The sequence below is a fragment of the Oryctolagus cuniculus genome, chromosome 4, assembly GCF_964237555.1.
Source record: "Oryctolagus cuniculus chromosome 4, mOryCun1.1, whole genome shotgun sequence".
Classification (NCBI taxonomy): domain Eukaryota; kingdom Metazoa; phylum Chordata; class Mammalia; order Lagomorpha; family Leporidae; genus Oryctolagus; species Oryctolagus cuniculus.
Window position 1 is genome coordinate 94,964,548 of NC_091435.1, and position 22,736 is coordinate 94,987,283.

The 22,736-nt window shown below is 42.5% G+C and overlaps 1 protein-coding gene across 1 annotated transcript in view; it reads left to right on the forward strand.

Moving 5' to 3' along the window:
- Positions 1-6,655: 6,655 nt before the first annotated feature.
- MAP3K13 (mitogen-activated protein kinase kinase kinase 13) overlaps positions 6,656-22,736 on the forward strand; it is a 196,498-nt gene continuing 180,417 nt past the window's right edge. The window contains exons 1-2 of the mRNA XM_008266584.4: positions 6,656-6,786; positions 8,465-8,591. The gene's annotated coding sequence lies outside the window, so the exon portion shown is untranslated. The remainder of the gene's footprint in view (positions 6,787-8,464; positions 8,592-22,736) is intronic.

Consider the following 22,736-nt stretch of genomic DNA (forward strand, 5'->3'; position numbering starts at 1 on the left):
CGCACCACGCTGATCCAATGGCAGGAGCCAGGAGCCAGGTGCTTCTCCTGGTCTCCCATGGGGTGCAGGGCCCAAACACTTGGGCCATCCTCCACTGCACTCCCTGGCCACAGCAGAGAGCTGGCCTGGAAGAGGGGCAACCGGGACAGAATCCGGCACCCCGACCGGGACTAGAACCTGGTGTGCCGGCGCCACAAGGCAGAGGATTAGCCTAGCGAGCCGTGGCACCGACTTTGTACTGAGATTATTAAAGAGATTTCACCATGTCAGATATTGGAACCCTTGTGCATATGACATGGGTTGTTTGAGAACCACATTTTGTGGATACATGACCAATAATATTGTTATTTAGAAGTTATGTATGCTAAGCACTGCTAATACAATGTGAGCAAAACTGACATGGTGCTTCATTTACGTTGCTTACATCATGATGTTATGGGATAGTGGTCCTCAGCTGAATAAAGGGTAAAGAAAAACACACATTTTGAAAATACATGTACCTGCTGGCGCCGCGGCTCACTAGGTTAATCCTCCATCTTGCGGCGCCGGCACACCGGGTTCTAGTCCCGGTCGGGGCGCCGGATTTTGTCCCCGTTGCCCCTCTTCCAGGCCAGCTCTCTGCAGTGGCCAGGGAAGGCAGTGGAGGATGGCCCAAGTGCTTGGGCCCTGCACCCCATGGGAGACCAGGAGAAGCACCTGGCTCCTGCCATCGGATCAGCGTGGTGCGCTGGCCGCAGCGTGCCGGCCACGGCGGCCATTGGAGGGTGAACCAACGGCAAAAGGAAGACCTTTCTCTCTGTCTCTCTCTCTCACTGTCCAGTCTGCCTGTCAAAATAAATAAATAAATAAAAAGAATAAAATACACGTACCCGGCACTCCCTCTGGGAGACTCATTCAAAGCGGGCTATGCAATTTAAAAAGTTCTCCAGGGAATTCTAAAATTCATGCTTGATGCAGAAACTCTCACGAGGAAAGCTCTTACTAGTTCACTGCACTGTTCTAGACCTGATACTGCCTTGAACTATATTATTTCCCAAGCTGAGCAACTAATGATGTCAGAACAATCGCAGATACATGTAGAATATCACTGTTCACACTATAATTAAATGAGGGGAACTGTTGGGGAAATTTCCTGCTGCTTTGGATTTTCTTCCCAAACTGATAAGTTGGATTTTAGATGGCCTGTGTCAGTGAGACCTAAACTACAGAGCTGAATTTCTATTAGTAATTAGTGCTATTCACCATTTACCTAGATTTCTCCCCCTTCTTATCCATGATAGGATTGCACTTGCCTGCCCACTTGACATGAATGAGCTCAGGTGGTAATGCTTTGGCTGATAAAACGTGAGGCGAGGGGTGGAAGCATTAAGAATGGTGTGTGCTTCCTAGCTTGTTTTTCCCCCTGGCCTGGCTACTGGCGTGTAAAGGACAGTGGCTGCTCAGTCAGTCCTCGCTCCTGAGCAACTATAGCAAGCAGGGCCTTTCTGCAACCCCAAGTAGTCTTGTAGTGTGAGTGGGAAACTAACCCAAACTGTTTAAAGACTGGGAGATTTGAGGACTATTAACTCACCACAGTGTTTGCCTAATACAGGATTCTAGGCTGACTTTAATTTTATTTTTAAAAAATTCTATTCATTTATTTTATAATTTATTTGAGAGGCAGAGAGACAGAGAGGGAGAGACAGACACAGACAGACAAATGGAGACCTTCCATCTGTTGTTTCACTCCCTAAATGCCTGCAACAGCTGAAGCTGGGCCAGGCCAAAGCAAACAGATGTAACTCCTAAGTGTGTGGTGGGAACTCAAACACTCGATCCATCAGCTGCTGCCTCCCAGGATGCACAGCAACAGGAAGCTAAAATTGGAAGTAGGGTGGGGAGTTGAACCCAGGAACATTGATATGAGGTGCAGGTTTCCCCAAGCCGTGTCTTTTGTTAATGTTGTTTTAAATATTTTTTTTTGAAAGGGAGAGCTACAGAGAGGCAGAGAGAGAGAGAGAGAGAGAGAGAGAGAGGTCTTCCATCCGCTGGCCCACTCCCCAAATGGCTGCAACGGCCGGACCTGTGCCAATCCAAAATCAGTAGCCAGGAGCTTACTCTGGGCCTCCCACATGGGCCCAAGCACTTGGGCCATCCTCTACTGCTTTCAGAGGCCACAGCAGAGAGCTGGATCAGAAGTGGAGCAGCTGGGATCAGAACTGGCGCCCATATGGGATGCCGGCAGTGGCTTAACCAGCTATGCGACAGTGCCAGCCCCCAAACAGCATCTTAACTGCTGTGCCCAACATTCGCTGCTAGGGTGAATATATATGATAGCATTAAATTTAATGGTGACTAAATACAGCCTTGCCCTAAAATGGAGAAGATAAAAATTGAGAGTAGAGGTCCGGTGCAGAAATGAATGTATATTTTTCTCCTTTTCTAGCCTGAGAATCTTCTTGAAATTACTGAATGCAGCCCACCCACTCTGAGAGTGTGCTCTTTGTGAAGATGTGATTTCAGACTGCAATAGCATTTTGGCACCTCCAGGAAGCTGGCTGTAAGAGGAAGCAGGTGCTACTGAAGGCAGCTGGAGGAGGGAAAGAAACAGGGGTCCTGGGTGGGATTATTGAGTTGCTGGAGCAATCACGCCAATGCCTGTCATAACATGCCAGTTACAGAGGTCATTACCTCCTCTTCTTGTTTAGGTCAGTTTGTATTGCATTTTGTGAGATGCAAAGATGTGCTGCCCAGATTTCCTTTTAAGAAGCACATGCTACTGGGCTGCAAGGAGTAGGGTGAGCAGATAGCCCCAACTGTCAGCTTTTTCAGGGTTTCCCTCAGCTGCAGAGGTCCATCTTGCAGGAGATCATACTCCTGGGACAGACTTTGACCAGTATACCGAGTCAGCCATTGCAGCCTGACAAGGATACTATTTTTTTTTCTTTAAGATTTATTTACTTATTATTTAAAAGCCAGAGGGGGAGAGAGAGAGAGAGAGAGAGAGAGAGAGAGGGGTCTTCATCCCCTGGCTCACTCCCCAGTATACCAAGTCAGCCATTGCAGCCTGACAAGGATACTCTTTTTTTTTCTTTAAGATTTATTTACTTATTATTTAAAAGCCAGAGGTAGAGAGAGAGAGAGAGAGAGAGAGAGAGAGAGAGAGAGAGAGAGAGAGAGAGAGGTCTTCCATCCCCTGGCTCACTCCATAATGGCCAGAGCTGCGCTGATCAGAAGCCAGGAGCCAGGAGTTTCTTCCCGGTCTCCCATGTGGGTGCAGCTCGGACGACAATTAGCATTTTTTTTAGTAATAAAGTAGTATATACATTTTTAAGGTAGTGCTGTTGAATACTTAATAGACTACATAATTTTTACATGCACTGGAAAACCAAAAAACTTCATATAACTAACTTTATTGCAATATTTACTTTATTGTTGATAACGAACCTGCTCCAAAGCATGCTCATATATAGAAATGTTCCTATATGAACATATGAAAAAATAGAATATATTAACAGTATCAATATATGACAAATATTATCTTCCCACATTAATTTAAAGTAAGTCCTACACATTAAAATTTTCCACCCATAAAGTCTACAGGCACTGATGCTTGTTTTTTTATTTTTTATTTATTTTAAAGAAACCTTTTATTTAATGAATACAGTTTTCATAGGTACAGCTTTAGGGATGCTTGCTTTGAAGTACACCACAATGCCTTCATTTTTTCTCTGTCCTCCTCCCAATCCAACTCCTATCTATTATCTCACCTTTTCTTCCTCTTCCCACCACCACAGCATTTTTTAAAAGGAGAGGTTTGGAGACAGGCATTATGGTGCAGTTCGTTAAGTCACTCCTTGGGACACTTGCATCCAATGCTGCATGCTGGTTCAATTTCCAACTACTCTGTGCTTCTGACCTAGTTCCCTGCTAATGCATCTGGAAGGCAGCAGATAATGGCCCAAGTACTGTTACCCAAGAGGGAGACCCAGATGAAGTTCCTGGTTGGCTTTGGCCTGGCCAAGACTGAGTTGTTGTGGACATTTGGGGAGTGAACCAGCAGTCTTTAAAGAAAAGCAGGGGGGGGGGGGTGGCGGGCAAGGGTTTTAATATGAGAAGTACTAGTTGTGGTAGCAGTAGGAGACTAATATTGGAATCCATTCATTCTTTTACTCATTCAACAAACATTTTAGCTCTATCATCTCCCAAAGTCTTGGACTATCCAGTTGTCACCAATATATGCCATTGTTCAAATAGGTGATACAATGATGTCTTTGGCCAGATTAAAAAAGAAGAAAGGAAAAAAGTTAGTCTGTCACCACCGGTGTCTACTGGCCATAGTGATATCCTGCATGTTTCCTACTAGTCAGAATACAGGAAAAGATCTTTAACAGCAAAGACCCAGAGCAGTGAAGTAATACATAGCAGATGGCTAGTTAATAGCAGAGCTGAGCATACAACCCAAACAAGCTGACTTTAAGACCTGTATAAAGGCCGGCGCCGCGGCTCACTAGGCTAATCCTCCGCCTAGCGGCGCCGGCACACCGGGTTCTAGTCCCGGTCGGGGCGCCAGATTCTGTCCCGGTTGCCCCTCTTCCAGGCCAGCTCTCTGCTGTGGCCAGGGAGTGCAGTGGAGGATGGCCCAGGTGCTTGGGCCCTGCACCCCATGGGAGACCAGGAAAAGCACCTGGCTCCTGGCTCCTGCCATCGGATCAGCGCAGTGCGCCGGCCGCAGCGCGCCAGCTGCGGCGGCCATTGGAGAGTGAACCAACGGCAAAGGAAGACCTTTCTCTCTGTCTCTCTCTCTCACTGTCCACTCTGCCTGTCAAAAAAAAAAAAAAAAAAAAAAGACCTGTATAAATTGTGGTTATTTGAAAATCTTAAAAATGTAGCTCAAATTATTTAAAATCTGATTAAAGCATCATTATATTTTGTATTTATTTTTATCAAATTATGATTTATGTGTAGCAAAGAGGGGAAAGTGCCATTAGGCAGGGGATTATTTTATTCACCTTTGCATCCTTAATATCTGGTCAGGTGTCCTTACAGATGAATACATGAATGAATGGAATTAGGAGACTCACATTCTAGAACTGACTGCCACTGGCTAACTTTGTGACTTTTGGAAGATTATTGAATTCCTATGGCCTATAAAATCACTAAAGAGATCTTTGAGCCACTGGATGATAGAGTTGGGGGAAATTTCATCTATCTCAACCATATTATTCTATTAGTCTACAGGATTACCTGGGCTATTTGGAAACAGACCCATTACCAAGATTTCTAGAATAATATCACTTAGACTAGCTTTGTCATATTCCTAAAACAAAGGTTCAGTAGTTAAGAACAACTGCTAATATAGTTCTATTCAATTATAGAAGGGTAAATTAAATAGTGCTGTCATTGGCAACACATTCATTGAATCCATGCTTACCTTCTGGAGCTGCTTGGGTAACTGATTCCTGTCCAGCCTGTTAACACTGAAGGTGAGGAATCTCGAGCAATATTCTTATCCCTCATTTCTAGAGAAGAAAGGAAATGTGCCAAGGAGTTCAGGGGCTACTGTGGTCGAAATAAACCCAGCAGCAGCTAAGCCAGACATTCAAATGATCATCAGAACTATATGGCATCTGGTAGGTTATGTTGCCTCTGGTTCTCCTATCCTGAGATTTCTCTAGTGCTTTTCACTTGGAAGTAAAAGTCTTCAAAGTGAATCTGCTCTTACCTTATTAACACCTTTGACAGACTAGGCAGAGGCGGTCAATGTCTTAAGACTCCACTCTGGTCTTAACACTGCTGCTAACTGTGTGACTTTTAATCATCCGCCTCATTGGATTCAACTTTCCTTACCTATAATCAGTTAACTAAAGATGATCTCTAAGCTCTTTCGGAGTTTTATAATCCTGTGAGTCTTTTGTCCTAAGGATAAATCTTCAGCTCAATTGGTCCCTTCCATTTCTTCCAGAGTGGATTTCTTTCCTTCCAAAATCATTTATTGGGTATCTCCATGTTCTTAATGGCAGGGCCTGGATTTTACTCATCTTTCCTTCAGTACCTAGCACAACTAAGCAGCTGATTTCAAGTAGGGTTCAGCTGGTTCCTATGTAAGATTCCACCCTTGGCTGGTTCCACTTTCCTTTCCAAAGCAACAGGGAACAAGAGAGTGTATAATAGAACAAGTTACCGTTAATGCTCACTGAGGGCTTTCACTGTGCCAGTACACTCCATGTTCTATCTCCAGCAATACACACAACAGTCCTATTTCTAGACAATAATTTGTTCCACTCTTGAAATGGGCACAGAGGTTGAGTGACATGTCTTGGGAAGTAGCACCGGCAGTGCAACCTCAGAGCCCGCACCGCACTCCCAGTCAATCCACTGGGCCGAGAAAAACCACAAAAACCAACCCTGTGATTTCTCAAAGAGGCAGAAGAGAGAGAAGTTCAAAGAACAGACGGAGCAGAGAAATTGGCTGCAAAAGGGAAGGCTATCCAGGCGTGACAAAACAAAATATTCATTTCTCAGGGTTGGATCGTAGTGCCGGATTTTAAGCAAGCCGACGGAACAGAACCAGACGAGCAAGATCCAGGGCGCGCCAGAGTCCTCCGGGCACCCAGAAACAGCTTGGAAGTGACGTCAACTAACGGACCCGGGCGACCTGCGGGACCACCACAGGGCCAGGTAAAATTCCGGCCGGATGTGACGCACGGGAAGTTGCGCCACGGAGGCGGGTCCTGGCCGTGGAGGGCGTCGCGATGGGCGGGGCGGGCCGTCTGTGGTCCGCTGGGAGCCTTGCATCTCCCGCAGGTAAACTGCGCGCGGTACCTACCTGAGCCAGGGGCGGGGGTGGGACCTGGGGTTGACTGCGGGTTTGTTCGGGATCCTAAGCTCGGGCGGAGAGAGGTAGCTCTCGCATTAATTAGGTGGTGGGTGGAAGAAAGGGGACATTGTGAGGAGACAGGGATATGGGGAACTCCTGGAGACGGAGTCGTGGGGGCCGAGGTCGTTGAGGTAGTGTAGACAGCTTGAGTCTTCTGGGAATCGTCCTGGCTGCGTGGCGCTATTGGTGCGCCTGGTGGAGCGGACCTAACGTCTGCTTCCTACCTCCCCCGACTCGTCTGCCAATAGGTGGACTGGAGCCTCGTCTTTTCGTCAGTTAGGACGGTGCCTTGGCGCGGCTAGGCGTTCTTTAGACGCTGCCGAATGAATGAATGAGTGAATGAATGAACCGAACCTTCCCCAGATCTGTCCCCCTGTGCATGTGGAAGTGACTCCAGTTTGGTTTATGAGGCTCTCGGGGGAAGGAGAGATTCAGGACGTAGATTTTATTTTATTTTTTGTTTCATTGTGGTATTGGAATTTAGAAATGGGTCTTAATACTTTAATCTGGGTGAACGGGATACAGCGACTAATTTAGCTTCTCTCAAGTTCCTTTAATTTTCCGGGAAGGACTTCCAGGAGAGTGATGTTAGGGAGGTCATGAAATGCTAACCGGCACTTGCAACGCGGAGCTGCTAGTTGGTTCAGCAACATAAGCTTGCCTTTCTTTTTCTTCAGCTTTTCTTTCTATGTTGGAGTAATACTTAGTTTGAGATTAAAATCAGGAGTATTTCATGACGAAAATAGTAATTTCTAAAAATTATTCAGGGGTTTCACCTGGTATTTACACAGAAATACCACAGTTGTGGGAACCCCCCCCCAAAAAAAAACCAATTCATTCATGAAGATTAAATTGTTTCCTTTGTTAAGAGTATTTGTTTAGGCGTCTAAAATGTAGTGAAGAATGAGCATGTACCAAAAAACAAGTATTGTGCCTAGATTGTTTTTGGTTATCAAATGGAAAAATACAGATGGCCCATGCAGCTATGTAATGAGATCTAAGCATGAATCATTACCTAGATGCAGCCCCAGTGATGTGATTGTGTGTATGGGCCATCTAATGAGATGGAATCTCTTGAGACATTGCAGAGTCCTGTCATTGGATTGGATGTTGTAATGGAGGAAACCCTGAATTTGTGCCATATTGTTGTGTGTTGCATGTGTGTTTTATGAAAAAGAAACTAGTAAGCATTTTTAGATTTAAATACTAAGATGTTCTTCAGATAGGTTAAAAAAAACCATAAACGAGACAAGTATATATACTTTTGTGATATTTAAATTTTAAAAGCTTGTCTATGCTTAAATCTTGTTATTCCAGTTTCTGGAAAGTGTTGGTATCCAAATTCTCCCCATCTTTGTATGCTCTTAGTGTGGTGTATATTTAGAATACATAAAAATATGGTACAAAGTAATGTTTTGAAATCCTCCAGATGTGGTTAATAGTAATGTCTTAAAAATACAGTCTGATTTTGCCACCTCAATCTGCTATTCAATGTCATGTCCACTAAATTCTGCCCATCTAATGAGTCTTTATAACTTATTCATAATGAATTGGGATCCAAGTGATTGACACAGGGATGTGCATTGACATTCTTGAGGTTTTCAGTTTTTCAGAACACTGATAACTATGGATTCTAACATGGACTTCATTTAAAGAAACCCACGGACCATTAATGGACAAAAACATGAATCAATTTGTATGGTGGCATTCAAATCCTAGCAATTTGAGAGAGGTAAGTTGTTGACTGTTTTTTTATGTTAGGTGAGATATCAAAACAGACCTGGATGGGCCTAGGATATTGTAGAATTGTAACTGAATGCTTTTAGCCTTATCTCTTAATGCTTTAATGAGGACTTTCAAAGAGTGTTTTGTATCTGTGAGGTGATTGTTACTATATGCTTGTCAAATTGATCAAAAATGAAAAAGACTGAGAAGCTGTGTTGCTCCTGGAAGGTGAGGCTCTGATCTTTTGAGGAGAGCTCCTTTCAACACTTTCAAGCCTGGTAGGGATAAACTAATCTATGGATATCCTATAGAAATGAGGCCTCAGATAGTCATTCAAATAATTTCACACCCAAGTATGCCTATGTAGTAGTATATGTCTCAAATATACTGGTCAGTTTTATTTTATATTTAGGTTTAACTGAGAAAAGAAGTCAAAAATATGCTTTCTTTATGTTGTCTTAATTATGCTATTTTCCTATTTTTTCTTTTTCTTTTTTTAGTTTCTTAAGTGATTCATTCTCCAGGCCCTTTATCTTTTTGTCCCAGGGGCTAAAGTTTCTCTCTCTCTCTCACTCTACCTCTCTCTCTCTCTCACTCTGTGTGTGTGTTTGTGTGTGTGTGTGTGTATCCCTTTCATAAATCATCATTTTGTTAATTTTCAAAACCTAACTTCTAACTTTGTGTGTTTATCACTTTTTAATCAATAAACGTTAAACGTGTGATTTTTCCTGATCTCTTTTATAAGATACTCTGACTTGTTTAGGTTTTCTTTCATTCTAACAGAAGGCATTATTTCTAGGATTCGCCTTTCAGATCTGTTACACTTGCATGTAAAAATTTGTGTGCAAAGATATTTGCTACCATACTGCTTGAAATTTAAAAAACAAAAGCAAAACTAAATAACCTGAACATGATTCAGAGGACTGGTTAAATAAGTGCCTTCATACAATGTAATACTTTGTGGCTCTTAGAAAGGAGTAGATCTAGAGATCTAAAGATGCAGAATTATAGAAAAAACTCTCATATATATTGTTAGCTGACAACAACAAACCTATATAAGGAACTATGGGCAGAGTTCCCTGGGGAATGAGACAAGAGGTCTACAGTAGGAAGAAGACTTGTATTTTTTATGTATTCTCTTTCTGGTGGATTGAATTTTTTTTTTACTCTCAGCATGTTTTTATCCTCATAATATTAAGAAACCAATAGCATGGCTTGGAGATAATTTAATTATGGGAGTGCGCTACTAATTCCTTATGACTTTCTGTCCTTATTATTATTTGCATTATTTAAAAGGAGTTGGGTTACACAAGCAAGGGTTTTTGTTTTTGTTTTTGTTTTTTCAGAGCTGCAAGGAGGGTTTGGTGATACTATAGTAGGTTTTAAACCTTAACATCAGATTGTTCCCATTAATAAGAACCAATGAATAGTAAGTGCTTAGTGTTTCTAGATTCAGTTCTCAATATATCTGATCTGACCAGAGAATATGATGCTTGTGACCTTGATTTGCAAGACAAGTTTATGTTGCTTTGGCATGGTGCTTCTGAGCCGGTCAGTATTGCTGAACGGGATGGACTTTATTTTATTTGAAATGCTATTTAGGGACCTTACACTCTTCAAACAAGTCTTAGAATTATTATTTCACGTATTAATGTTTAGAACTGGCTTACGGCATTTCAAAGAATGGTTTGTTCTGTTAGTAAATCAGAAAAATCATTCAGAGAGATATGTGTGGATAATATCGTTCTGTATTATTTTGAATTGGCTAATTATCTGCCTTGGACTCAGCAAAAATTTCTAGTGACTTTTACTTCTCTAGTCATCTTTGTCTTCCTGCACTTTTATTGAGGGACATTTATAATGATAGTAATAGGTGAGCAAAATAAATTATCCAAGAAATAGAAAGATATAATAATCCTCATTTTATTGATAGAGGAATTATGTTTGAAACTTGTTTGAGAATGGATATGTACGATTCATACCTATATAATACCACTGGTTGTATATCCTGTTAAAATTAGAATGATGGCTGCTAATCTAGGACTAAGTCACGATTGATAGAATATAAGAGAAGAGCTGTAGACATTTTATACCTCTGGCAGAGTATTTTGCACGTAGTCATCTGTGTTAAATAATGCTTTGTTTTTTAAGGTTTTGGGGTTAATCACTGTGATCACAAAGGGGAAATCATTGGGCCAGATGCCTGGAGTGGGACTGTTTATTCTTGTTATGAGAATGGGCAGCAGTGAATTGAATTCAAGGTAGCATATTTCCTGAATCATGATGACAGGATATGATCAGGGTAACATACGGTTAGACAGGAGATGAACATGAATATAAAAGTTACAGGTTTAGAAGACAGAATTGAGGCACATGCCTGGATGTATGTATGTGGCCGCACATGAATATATATCTGTACATATTACATATAACATAAGCTATATATACAGATAAGGTATCTAGTTAGTACACTGAGAAAAAGAGATCAGCCTTGGGCCTGAGACCTGTCATGAGCCAATTAATAATTTTGAGGGTAACCTAAAGAATTCATTCATAGGTCCAGGTGACAGGAAGGCAGAAAAAAGCCTGACAATGAGAAAATTGAAACTTGGCAATTTAGGCCAGCGCTGCGGCTCACTTGGCTAATGCGGTGCCAGCACCCAGGTTCTAGTCCCGGTTGCTCCTCTTCCAGTCCAGCTCTCTGCTGTGGCCCGGGAGGGCAGTGGAGGATGACCCAAGTCCTTGGGCCCTGCACCTGCATGGGAGACCAGGAGGAAGTATCTGATCCTGGCTTCGGATTGGCGCAGCGTGCCGGCCATGGCGGCCATTTGCAGGGTGAACCAACAGAAGGAAGACCTTTCTCTCTCTCTCTCACTGTCTAACTCTGCATGTCAAAACAAAACAAAACAAAACAAAAAAAACTTGGCAATTTAAACAATTATGGTTAAGGGTATCTTTTAAGATCCTGTTTGTGGTATTGTTTTGAGGAGGAAAAAAGATGTGAACTCAAAATGTTATTACTGTTCTGTTTGAGTAGAGCTAGGTCCCTAAGCCTTTTCTAGCATTCGGGTTGTTTATGGCCGAGATTAACCAAGTTGGAACAGATTGCATTAACCTGCAAGCCATTAGTGTACAAAACCTGATTTCATTACTTGATATACCTTAAAGAACAAGAGAACTATTTTCAATAAATTTTGTGATTATATAGAAGGTCAATTGTGATGATGATCTAGATTGAGGAGAGTGGGACTATTTTGTTGAGAAAATAGAGAATTTGAAAGTGATGAGGATACTTTGAAGGAAATACGCTTGTTCTCTGTTATTTGAGGTCAAAAGTAATTCTAAACAAAAGGTATTGTTGAAGAGAGTGAACTCTAGATCATGAGTGTTGCTTAAGTAGTATTTGAACAATGAGAAATCCTTTCTCCAACAGTAAAGTGATACAGATGGGTTTACATACTACTATTTGTATATCTAAGTTACCCACAGTTACCTACCCACCAACCTCAACTTACCCATAACAAGGATATAAGTTTAAAAATTACCTGAGCACCTAAATTATGAGACATAAATTCCATTTGCATTTCTTGGGTCCTTTCTCAGTTTATTTACTTTATTTTAGACATAGTTCTTTAAAAAAAAAAAGATTTATTCATTTGTCTATTTGAAAGAGTTAGGGACTGGTGCTGTGGCATAGTGGGTAAAGCTGCTGTCTGCTGTGTTGGCATTCCATATGGACACCGGTTCAAGACCTGGCTGCTCTACTTCCAATCCAGTTCTCTGCTATGGCCTGGGAAAGCAGTGAAAGATGGCCCAAGTGCTTGGACCCCAGCATCTACGTGGAAGACCCAGAAGAAACTGCTGGCCTCCTGGCTTCAGATCGGCCCAGCTCTGTCCATTGTGGCCATCTGGGGAATGAACCAATGGATGGAAGATCGATCTCTCTCTCTCTGTCTGCCTCTGCCTTTCAAATAAATAAATAAATCTTTAAAAGAAAGGAGAGAGAGAGAGAGAGAGAGGGAGGGAGGGAGGGAGGGAGGGAGGGAGGGAGAAAGAAAAGAGAGAGAGAGAGACAGAGAGAAAGAAAGAAAGAAAGAAAGAAAGAAAGAAAGAAAGAAAGAAAGAAAGAAAGAAAGAAAGAAAGAAAGAAAGAAATGTAGAGTTGCACACAGAGAGAGAGAGAGAGGAGAAGGAGAAAGAGAGAGCAAGCTTCCATCCATTGCTTCACTTCTCAAATGGCCGCAATGGCCGGGACTAGGATAAGCCCAAGCAATGAGCCTGGAACACCATCTGGGTCTCCCACTTGGGTGGCAGGAGCCCATGAACTTGGGCCATTGTCCTCTGCTTTTCCAGGCACATTAGCAGAGAGCTGGGTTACAACAGGAGCAGCTGGGTCTCCAACAAGTGGTCATATGGATATCAGCATTGCAGGCAGTGGCTCAGTCTGCTGTACCATGACACAGGCCCCTGAAACATAGTTCTAATAGCTGAAATAACTGGTGTCTAACTCCACAAGATATTAGAATCAACAGATTCCTATTAGAGGCAGTCACATCCACAAGGAAGGAAAAGAAAAAACATAAAGCAAACAAATTAATTTAAAATTGTGGGGCCGGCGCCATGGTTCACTTGGTTAATCCTCTGCCTGCGGCACCGGCATCCCTTATGGGCACCGGTTCTAATCATGGCTGCTCCTCTTCCAGTCCAGCTCTCTGCTGTGGCCTGGGAAGGCAGTGGAGGATGCTTGGGCCCCTGCACCCGCATGGGAGACCAGGAAGAAGCACCTGGCTCCTGGCTTCGGATTGGCGCAGTTCCGGCCGTAGCAGCCATTTGGGGGGTGAACCAATGGAAGGACGACCTCTCTGTCTATAACTCTACCTGTCAAAAAAGAATAATAAAATAAAAATAAATAAAAAAATAAAATTGTAACAACACAGTCCCTTTTGATTAGATGAGAATAGTTCTGTGTTTATGGGTGTTCAAAGTAATAATCCTGACTGAACAGGAATCATTTACATTTAGTATTTTCTGTTGAAGATAAGGAAGAATACCTGAAATTTTCAAAGACCTTTCCAGTGTGTTTAATAACAGAAGATGGATATTTTGGCATTTGGAGAGGCTGCATTGTATGGTGGAAAGAACACAGACTTGAGAGCATTATAGACAGATTTTAGTTTGAGCGCCAGATTATATTACTAACTATTCCGTTAAGTTTGATTATTCATTCCTAGTCTCAATGTCTTCACCTGTAAAAGATGAATTTATTGAAGGTTAGAGATATATGCAAAGATTGACCTATATTAGATGCTAGTAAATAATAACTATTGTTGGCATTTCATTATTACTATAAAGTTTACCTTAATTTTTTTCTCTTTGTGTAGAGCAAGAACAATCTTACATAATAATTTTAGTCTAAGCTTAGTGTATATTAGTGCTCATGATAGTAATGGTGTGCTTAAAATACTTTTAAAAAATTACACCAGTAATCCATGTCTACTTTACAAAAATTAGTATATATAAAATATACGTAAGCCCAAAAAAGGAGTGAAGTTACCTATATAACTGTTAACATTTAAAAAATTTGGGGTGCTTTATTTTTTTTTTAATTTTTTGACAGGCAGAGTGGACAGTGAGACAGAGAGACAGAGAGAAAGGTCTTCCTTTTGCCGTTGGTTCACCCTCCAATGGCTGCCGCGGCTGGCGCACTGTGGCCGGTGCATCGCACTGATCCAAAGGCAGGAGCCAGGTGCTTCTCCTGGTCTCCCATGGGGTGCAGGGCCCAAGCACTTGGGCCATCCTCCACTGCGCTCCTGGGTCACAGCAGAGAGCTGGCCTGGAAGAGGGGCAACCGGGACAGAGTCCAGGGGTGCTTTATTTTTACACTGCTTTGATATTCCTCACTTCTGAACACTGACCACTGATACTGATTCTGTGTTGCCAATCTTGAGGAATTTAAATTAGCCACCATCCTTTCTAATCAGAATATTCAATGAAAGATTGTAGCATGACACAGTACTGATTAAAATAAAGCCTTAATCCTGGTACTTGTTGTTTTGAAACTAATTTTGTAGAGTAATGGGGGTAGCCTTGTGTTCTGGAGCCAGAATGCCTGAATTTGAGTTCTGGCTGCACTATTTACTAGCAAGGTAAATACTCAAGTTTCTAATTTCTCTGTGCCTCAGTTTCTTCTTTGGTAAATTGGGGATAATAGTAGTATGTAGCTGTGAGGATTAAATGAATTCATCTCTGCACCCAAGTGCTTAGGGCCCTGTACCTGTGTAGGAGACCTCTTGGCTCCTGGCTTCAGTGTGGTCCAGCTCTAGCAGTTGCAGCCATTTGGGGAATGAACCAGTGGATGGAAGATCTCTCTTTCTGTGCCTCTACCTCTCTGTAACTCTGGCTGTCAAATAAATAAATAAATCTTTTTAAAAAATTTCTTCTCTATAAAGTGCTTAAAGCAGAGCCTGGCACAGACTCAGCAAATATTAGCTGCTATTATTGTTATTATCATTAATTTTTAGAAGCTTGATGTTTTCTTGGGGAAAACAAAGATTTATAAGCATACAACAATTAGAATGAGCACAAAATTGAGTCAATGAGATTAAAAATCATCTCCAAAAAAGAAAAGGTTGGGGCTGGCACAATGACGGAGCAGGTAAAGCCAACGCCTGCAGTGCCGGCATCCCATGTGGGAGTTGGTTCCAGCCGGCTGCTCCACTTCCGATCTAACTCTCTGCTATGTCCTGGGAAAGCGGTAGAGGTTGGCCTGAGCCCTTGGGCCCCTGCACCCAGGTGGGAGACCTGGAAGGGAAGCTTCTGGCTCCTGGCTTCGGATTGGCGCAGCTCCGGCCATTGCAGCCATCTGGGGAGTGAACCAGTGAATGGAAGACCTCTCTCTCTCTCTGCCTCTGCCTCTGCCTCTTTGTAATTCTGCCTTTCAAATAAATAATAAAAAAGCCAGCACTGTGGCTCATTTGGTTAATCCTCCGCCTGCAGTGCTGGCATCCCTTATGGGCACCGGTTCTAATCATGGCTGCTCCTCTTCCAGTCCAGCTCTCTGCTGTGGCCCGGGAGGGCAGTGGAGGATGGCCCAAGTGCTTGGGCCCTGCACCTGTATGGGAAACCAGGAAGAAGCACCAGGCTCCTGGCTTTGGATCGGCGCAGTGTGCTGGCCATGGTGGCCATTTTGGGGGTGAACCAACGAAAGGAAGACCTTTCTCTCTGTCTCTCTCACTGTCTGTAACTCTACTTGTCAAATAAATTTTTTTAAAAAATAATAAATAAATAATAAAAAATAAATAAAAAAGGAATGGCTATGGCACAGATGCTAGTATCCCCTGAAGGACATGGGCCACTAGTAATTAATTACTGAACTGTAAGATCAAATGGCTGAACCTTCCATTCTTTTTTTTTAACTTTTATTTAATAAATATACATTTCCAAAGTACAACTTTTGGATTATAGCAGCTTTTTCTTCCCATAACCACCCTCCCACCGCAACCCTCCCATCTCCTGATCCCTCTCCCATCCCTTTCACATCAAGATTCATTTTCAATTATCTTTATATACAGAAGATCAATTTAGTATATACTAAGTAAAGATTTCAGCAGTTTGCACCCACACAGAAATACAAAGTGTAAAGTATTGTTTGAGTACTAGTTATACCATTAATTCACATAGTACAACACATTAAGGACAGAGATCCTACATGGGGAGTAAGTGCACAGTGACTCCTGTTGTTGACTTAACAATTGACACTCTGGTTTATGGCGTCAGTAATCACCCGAGGCTCTTGTCATGCATTGCCAAGGCTATGGAAGCCTCTTGAGTTCGCCAACTCTGATCTTATTTAGACAAGGTCTGAACCTTCCTTTCAACACATGTTTACAGTATTTTTGCTGTATGTTTTTCATGTGAACCTGAAAAGTGGTCTGAATTTTTTCATTTGAAGGCCTTTTTACTTTTTTTCCTCATTTAAATATTTTCAAACTATGCTATTTCTACTTCTCTACTCCACAAAATCAACTTAATTTTATGCCATCTTTTCCAGTTAACATTTTGGTCAGGCTTTCAGAAATCAACAGCTCTGCTACATGGATATTGATGAAATATATTCAACAAATTATCATTAAATAATAATAGAACCCCAAAGTGGTTCTATAAAAACTTTAAATTCTGTTGCAATTGGTAGTTAAGAATGTTAATCACATAAGCTGGTGAACATATTCTGAAGGTTTTTTCCTATCTCTTTCTGATTTTCTTTTTGTTCTTTGAGTACCATATCTGATGATCAGATTAATTATTGAATAAAGAGTTATAGCTTTTTAATTTCCCTTTTAAAAATTGTTAGACTTGCTAGTAGAATTTTTGTGTGTTTGTTTTGTTTTCAAGCATGGAGTACCAAGTTTTTGAAGACCATGGCCTATCATCATTGCGCATTCAAGATTTGAGTTTGAATAACCTCATCAAGACTTAGATCCTCTTCAAAAGCTTCAAGTCTCATCTGCATTAAACCTCTCCATAGAACCCTCTCAAAAAAGTCAAAGCTTCAAGGGACTGAAAACCATTAATAACTTCCATTTTATATCCCTCCCTCTAACTTCTCTTCAGTTTTCTTGACCTTGAAGTTCTTTCCTATTACTGATGTTCCATTAGACCAGAGTCGAAAGAACTTTGATTTCTAAAAATATTTTCTGTGGCCATAAATGTCCATGGTTGGAGAAGCATAAGCTTGGCATAAGTTTCAAATTAATTCTTTTGTTGTATCCTCTATAATGTTGAATCGATAATTTAAAAAAAGAATGAAGTGATAAAAATACGTAAGGTTAGAAACTGTATTGTGCCGGTGCCATGGCTCACTAGGCTAATCCTCCGCCTTGTGGCGCCGGCACACCGGGTTCTAGTCCCGGTCGGGGCGCCGGATTCTGTCCCGGTTGCCCCTCTTCCAGGCCAGCTCTCTGCTGTAGCCAGGGAGTGCAGTGGAGGATGGCCCAAGTACTTGGGCCCTGCACCTCATGGGAGACCAGGAGAAGCACCTGGCTCCTGCCTTCCGATAGGCGCGGTGCACTGGCCACGGTGCGCTGGCCACGGCGCACTGGCCGCGGCGGCCATTGGAGGGTGAACGAACTGCAAAGGAAGACCTTTCTCTCTGTCTCTCTCTCTCTCTCACTGTCCACTCTGCCTGTCAAAAAAAAAAAAAAAAAGAAAAAGAAAAAGAAAAAGAAACTATTGCTTAGAGACCATGGCTCTCAGCCTCAAGGTTGGTGAGTCTTGCTTTACTCTGCCTCCTGCAACATATACAGTAACTGGGGAAGTTACTGAACCTCTCTGAACCTCAGCTTCATTATCTGTAGAGAGAATCTGACAATATTCTCCCTGCCTACCTCACAGGTAGGGATCAAATGGGGATCAAATTTTATATAAAATGTGTAACAGACATAGGGCCCTATTACACACTTGCAAGCCATTCCCTCAGCTCTTGGACCTGGAAGGGTAGGTGACAAACCAGTCCAGGCTGATACACGGTAGCAAGGCTATGTGAGATTTTCCTCTCTCTCACTAAGGAATGCTGTGGTGGGCTAATTCTAAGAAGGAGGGAGACTGTAATTAGTGCCGACAATTTTCTGCAGCACTTATGGCTTATGACATATTCATGATTTGCAAAATTTGTTTACTTAATTTTAAAATGCAAGAACAAGAGCGGAACATTTTGCAGTGTGTCCCACTTGGTAAAAGTAAATATTGTTTTAGTTATACATGTGAATATGTGTGTGTACTTGGTCATTAAATAAAATGCATTTTTTTCCTATGAATTACAGTTGCACTTCTCGAAGTATCATTTTAAAACAAATGCCTTTCCATGTGTTTGGATTCTTACAAGACTGCATTTCTTTTCACTTGAAACTGCTATTTTTGACAAAGGAAAATTTTTTTAAATATTTATTTTATTTATTTAAAAAACAGAGTTACAGAGTGACAGAGCAGAGAGAGAGAGAGGTCTTCCGTCAGCTGGTTCACTCCCCAGATGGCTGCAACGGCCAGAGCTACACTGATCCAAAGCCAAGAGCCTCATCTGGGTCTCCCATGTGGGTGCAGGGGCCCAAGGACTTGAGCCATCTTCCACTGCTTTCCCAGGACACAGCAGAGAGCTGGATCAGAAGAAGAGCAGCCGGGACTAGAATTGACACCTATATGGGATGCTGGCGCTTCAGGCCAGGGCTTTAACCCTCTGCGCCACAGCGTTGGCCCCGACAAAGGAAATTAACAGCTAGTATTTCACCTTTGGTTTAAATGAAATACTTTTTATTTCATACCACAGAGAGAGCCTATAGGCCTATGGACATTTAATACTCTAATACTATCTACTCTGACACCAAAACTAATAATAGTATTCAAGTGGTTGGTTCAACCTCTGCAAATACAAAGATTATGTTAAAATCTTTGCTTCTTGATATTTTGTACTTTTAGCTTTCTGTCCTAATAGCAAAGAGAAAACTCCTACTTACTTACCACTGTTTGAAGACTAAGCAGAGAGAATCTATTGAATATAATTAGGATTACTGGGAATTTGATGGTCTCGACAAAAGAAAATGTCATTTTCCTTTCTCTCTGAGTAAACTTATCTTTAGTGATCTAAAACAAGTCACTTACATTAACTTGTTCTGCTATTTTCCCTAAAAACAAACACTCAGTTTTTCAGTGATGGCATTGGTTAGGGATAGGTGACTTTTCTAGTATCCATGAACCATAGGGAATGACTTCATCCTCCAAGGGTATGCCTTCCACTGCACTGATGCAGTAGTAATTCTTTAGTGCTTTAACATACTGAAATGCTGTATTTGGTGTTCTGGGACTATTTAAATTTTGATAGAAGTTTGTGCAAGGTATTCACTATCTCTGCTTACAAGTTATATAAATGTACACTGTCTTAACAATATAAATGTTTCAAAAAGTTTAAAATTTAAACTCCAGCTGCTTCATTGTTCTTGAATAATTGTGGCCAATCTTCTGGTATTGATGGAGACTGTGCCAGTTGCAGACTGTGCAAATTGAGACACTGTGTGACAGTTGGCAGCTGTGGCCTAATGGCTTATTACCATGCAGGACCGACTTTTTGGTGCCCTCCCCCCAATCACACTGACGTTACTACCTCTCCATGCAGAAAGTAGGATCTACTTTTGAAGATATTTAAGCAAAATGATCAGGCAACTTCAGCCATTCTTGACCTTCTTCCTCAGCTCTCATGAGTCTGACCCATCTGATCTAATTTTTTCTCCTTCCTAAATATTTTTCAAACTTCATCTCTTTTTGTTCTCATGTGCACCCACCACTTGCATTTATTATCATTTTTGCATGCACTTCTGCAGGATCTTTTGACTGGTCTATTTTCACTCTCCCTTCTAATGTCATTGCTTTTAGAATGATCTTTAAAAAGTACAACTCCAATCTTTTTTGTTGCCATGGTCTAAACTGTTGATATCTGATTTTCCATAGAATTCAACACCAATCTTCAGTAATTCTTGTTTGCCTACCAAGCACCAGCCACAATGGTCTTCCAGTTCCCTGAAGGTACCTTTTTTTCTCTCAGTCTGTCTCTTCAGGGCTCTTGCAGATACCTTCTGCTTTGGGACACTGTCCTGCCTCTTATCCCTCTCAGTCTTTGCTACTTACAGGAACTGCATTCTCACTTTAAATGTTATTTCTTCAAAGGAGCCTTCTTTCATACCTCAGACTATGTTACACCTCCCTACCCTATCACCCTCACAAATCACCCAGTTCTTCTGAAACCCAACATAGTTGTAATTACTTGCTTAATCATATTTAATAGTCTTGTCTGCAAGACTAAACCTTCATGAGGACAAAGGCTAGTCTGTGTTTTATTTACCACTTTATAACCAGTGCTTAAGGAAAATGTCCAATGAGTAGTATAGATTTACTCAATAGTTGTCAATGGATTCTTCCCACAGCCTCCAGTCTTAATGTAGATATTTCAGTACTGAAAATTCTTCTGGGTTGTTCCTCTTCCTCTGTCCAGAAGCCCTCCAGTCTCACCATCTACTCCAGGAGTACTCCCAAGTCCTGATAGTGCTCTGATCTGCCTCTGCCCTCCTCTTACCTCTTTATCATCCACTGAAAGACTGCCTTGGCCATGTAGGCTCCTCGCTGCTCTTCTGAAATGCCAAGCTTTCTGCCTCAGCACCTTTGCACTTGATGTTCTCTGTGTCTGGAGTGTTTGTGTTTCACATATTTATGTGGCTTACTCTCTCATCTTCTTCAGGATATGTCACCTTGTCAGTGAGGCCCTCTCATTTAAAACTAACCTCAGAGTGAGTGTTGTGTCCTAAACCAGCAAAGCTGCTGCTTGAGATCCCACATCTGATATTGGAATGCCTGGGATTAAGTCCCATTTCCACTTCTGATCCAGTTTCCTGCTAATGTGCCTGGGAGGCAACAGATGATGGGTCCCTGCCATCCACATGGGAGATCCAGATGAAATTCTGAGTTCCTGGCTTCAGCATGGCCCAGCCCCAGCTGTTGCAGGCATGTGTGGAATAAGCTAGTGGATAGAATTTTCATATTCATTCATTCTCTCTCTCTCTTTCTCTCTCTCTCTTTCTCCTTCCTTCTTTCCCTGTCACTCTGTTAACTCTGCTTTTCAAATAAATAAAAAAAGTTGTCACCACACTACATGACATCCCCATTTCCCTTCTCCACTTTACTTGTCAGTAGTACTTGTCTGTGACTGATGTGCTCTTCAGCAGTGTTTCCACAGTACCAAGAACAGGTGCCACATGGTAGACTATTAGAACATATTTACTGGCCGGCGCCGCGGCTCACTAGGCTAATCCTCCGCCTTGCGGCGCCAGCACACCGGGTTCTAGTCCCGGTCGGGGCGCCGGATTCTGTCCCAGTTGCCCCTCTTCCAGGCCAGCTCTCTGCTGTGGCCCGGGAATGCAGTGGAGGATGGCCCAAGTCCTTGGGCCCTGCACCCCATGGAAGACCAGGAGAAGCACCTGGCTCCTGCCATCGGATCAGCACGGTGCACCGGCCACAGTATGCTAGCCGCGGCGGCCATTGGAGGGTGAACGAACGGCAAAGGAAGACCTTTCTGTTTCTCTCTCGCTCACTGTCCACTCTGCCTGTCAAAAAAAAACAAAAACAAAAACATATTTACTACATGAATGAATTAACCTGTACTCACAAAGATGCATATTTGGGACAGTGCAACCTGTAACCCAAATTATGTGGGCTTTATATTTCTTTTTTTTTTTTTTTTTTTTTTTGACAGGCAGAGTGGACAGAGAGAGAGACAGAGAGAGAAAGGTCTTCCTTTGCCGTTGGTTCACCCTCCAATGGCCGCCGCTGCAGCCGGCGCACCGCGCTGATCCGATGGCAGGAGCCAGGAGCCAGGTGCTTTTCCTGGTCTCCCATGGGGTGCAGGGCCCAAGCACCTGGGCCATCCTCCACTGCACTCCCTGGCCATAGCAGAGAGCTGGCCTGGAAGAGGGGCAACCGGGACAGAATCCGGCGCCCCGACCGGGACTAGAACCCGGTGTGCCAGCGCCGCAAGGTGGAGGATTAGCCTATTGAGCCACGGCGCCGGCCTAAGGGCTTTATATTTCAAAATGAGGGTTTTCCCCCCAAAGATTTAGTTATTTATTTGAAAGACAGCATGATAGTGGGGGAGGGAAAGAGAAGGAGAATCTTTCACCAATTTAGTATGTGTATGCTTTCCTAATTCCATTTTCTCTTTTTTAGTCATTTAAAATTGAGCCTGAGAATTGTGTGGCAATACCTGCAGGCCAGAAATAAAGCAGGGGGTGTGAGGTGGATTGCAGACTTTCATTAAGCTCTGCAGTACTTTTTTCCATCCTCTGGTTCACTCCCTCAAATGGCTACCACAACTGGTGGCTAAGCTGCCAGGCCAAAGCCAGGAGCCCAGAGTTCCATCCCAGTCTCCGATGTGGATGACAGTGTCTCCTACCTTGGCCATCTTCTATTTTCCCAGGTGCATTAACAGGGAGCTGGATTAGAATCAGAGCAGCCAGGACTCAAACCAGTGCCCTGAATGAGATGAACTTACTGTACCACAATGCCAGCACCCTCAAAATGTTTTTTTTTAAGTTGAGTTAATTTATTCATATCCTGCCTT